This window comes from Ahaetulla prasina, chromosome 2 (assembly GCF_028640845.1).
Source record: "Ahaetulla prasina isolate Xishuangbanna chromosome 2, ASM2864084v1, whole genome shotgun sequence".
Taxonomy (NCBI): Eukaryota; Metazoa; Chordata; class Lepidosauria; order Squamata; family Colubridae; genus Ahaetulla; species Ahaetulla prasina.
Genome location: NC_080540.1, coordinates 181,455,675 through 181,458,706, shown reverse-complemented (window position 1 = coordinate 181,458,706; position 3,032 = coordinate 181,455,675).

The window sequence follows — 3,032 nt, the reverse complement described above, 5'->3', positions numbered from 1 at the left end:
CAGTAGAAAAGCATGGAAAAGGTTTTTTTTCATAGAGGAAGAAGACATTTAAACTGTCTGATCTATTCTTTGCCTGGCCTGGATCCATGAAAAGTCAATTAGCTGCACCCCATGAATTTAGAAACCCTATGATTGGTTGTTGTTTTTTTTTAATTGAAAAAGTTTTTAAAAAAACACAAAGACATTTTCCCCCTTTTTTCCCCCCCTCCCTCCCAGAAAACCCCCTTCCCCCCTCCCTTCCCACCCCCCGCTTCCCGGGTCAATCACAAGGTATTGTTATACATAAACCAAACATAGAATAAAATTTTCCCTTCCAATCCAATTAACCTCATCCAAAGCTTTTCACCTCCCAACCCCCTCCCCATTAGATAAAATAACTTTCTAATTATTCAAAGGCAATCTGATATTTCTTAATCTGATATCTATTTTGTAGATAATCAATCCATTTTTTCCATTCAATTAAATATCTTTCCTGCGGAAACCCTATGATTGTTAAGTGAGATGCATGACTTGGACTGTGACTTCACAGGATTAGACTACTAATAAATCTCAGAAATTGCTAGTTTTCAGTGTAGGAATGCTACTTTGTAAATTTTTCCCTCTTCTTTACCACTTACACCCACACGAGGTCACTGTTCTCTGTGAATTGTAGCTTTCGGAGCTCATATGGTTGCACATTATGTATTTAACGGAGAATTAAATTATTTTTCGTTGCAAGATCCAGATCATATACAACCAATTGTAACTATGCAGCTGTTGCATAGTTTATCTGTTGTAATTCTTTTTGTTTACCACAATTCTATCTGCTTATTTTTGCTTATTTTTGCAGTTCCTTTTTCTATCACTTCCTGTGTAAAGTGCTTTAAATTGGAGAATGTCTTGTAAGTTTGGTTCTTTTGAGTTGATCAATACAAAAAGGCATTTGCAAGTAAAGCTTATTTGTTTACTTTTAAAGAATAACACTTTTTACATTAATCTGAAATTATCTCCCATACTAACAATATAAAGGCCTAAAGTGGGTGCATGGATATGTTCCCAGGTTTCAACTGTAAGGAGATCTCTGGTAATTGATAACATTGTGATAAAAATTATTTACATATGGATTCAGAATGAGCATAGCATGAAAGTTTACTGCAGCCAACAGATGCTTTTCTAGATTAGAATCCCTTGTCAGTGTAAACACATATTTGCTAGGAATTATATTCCCAATAAATTTGGAATGTGCCAGGTTTGAACTGGCTGATTTACCAAATAAATAAGCAATAAATCCCAATTCTAAGGGAAGTCACAGAGTTAAATTAATCTAAGATCATAATACAGTTGCTTTGGCATAGGTTAATTTATTTTAATATGAAAAATTGGTTACTTCCTTTGCAGGCCTATTTCTAGCATACCCCCACCATGAGATGTCTAGCCTGTCCTGGCATCATCATGTACATGGAGATCCAGTGCTAGAGAAATAACCAGTGGCTGCTCCAGTCATACTAGGAATAGCCAATTTGACTGGCATCCAGCCCACTTTCGCAGCCATCATTTCCTTGTCCACCATCTCCTTTTTGGATTTATTTCAGGAGCAGAAAGAAAAGTGGCCAGGAAAGCCCTATTTAGCAGCTCATCTGGCTTTCTATGTCCCAAGGCTGAAATAAATGTTTAATGTAGTGACCATGTCTTCTGAATTCAGGTGGAACAGGAATCTAAGGTTAAAATATCACCAACAAAACCTGGGTTCCAAACTCTCCTACCTTAGCCATATTTTGTCCAAGGTCAAAATTCTAATCAGATGTGTCTATTACTGACCTTACTCAGGATAAGGATGCTTGGCCTGAGTAGCCACTGCCTTTTTGTGTCTACCAACCTGGATCATTCTTTCCCCTTGTTTAGCAGAGTTCAACAACTTCTATCACTTCCTACAATTTCTTGGGCCATAAAACGCAGTCTTGGGAATCAGCTACCCTTTGTCAGTTACAGAAAGACAAGGCATTCAATCTTACTATTTTGTTAGTACTGGAAAACTAAGTTCAGAAGGTCAGGCCTGGAAAGGGTCTTATGGCCTAATTCTGAGCCAACCCATACCGTGTTTTCAGTTTCCATTTAAGTTGGCAAATGCCATACAGTTTCCACACAGACTCTTTTATCCAGTTAGGATAAAGTCATATATGTGCATTTAAAATCAGATTTTGTAGGGTTGTATTTTGAGAAAACAGCACAGTATTCAGGATGGGTTCCAAAGGGCTGAATTCAGTTTTCCTAACCATTTTTCAAATGGTGTATTTAAAAAAAAAAAAACAAAATTTAGGACTAGTCTGCATACTGCATATTCTAACTAGCCTGCATACTCTGTATTGGAGGTTTTTCTTGTAAAAATAAAAATACAGGTCTTGGTTATACATTTCATCTGAATGTTTATCAAATACTAGAACAGATTAACATTTAATGGGAACATCTGGACATTTATTGGGTGAGTTCAAATAGTACTGGCTTTTAAAAAGTCCTTATAAAGTTATCCATCACTGGAGTCCTCTGCCTTCTAAATTTTTGGCAAGAATTACAGCAATTTCCATGACAATTTTTAATAAATGATTTTCCTCCTAAAATATCCAGACTAACATTCTCCAAAACTGAGTCATCACCATCAGTTGTCAGCATAGGGGAAGTAACAGTAACAGAGTTGGAAGGGACCTTGGAGGTCATCTAGTCCAACCCCCCTGCTCATGCAGGGGGAGAAGAGCATGAAGAGGAAACAGAGTGAATCAATATTATAAATCACAGTGAGTGTTGTGAGAATATGTTAGGCGACCTGAGCATAATGAGAGTCCTGCTGTTTAATGCAGCATTTAACTCCCATCTGGGCCAGCCAAAGACTTCTGAGAGGTCACAGGCAGGACATAAGCAGAACAGCACATCCTGATCCACCAAATGACATCAGTAAGAACAGCCTTGCGGGTTCAAAAGGGGATGGTTACGACAACATGGCTGGCTGATATTCTACTTTGACTAGACCCCTGGGGAACTTTTTTGGTTTTTTTCTGTGA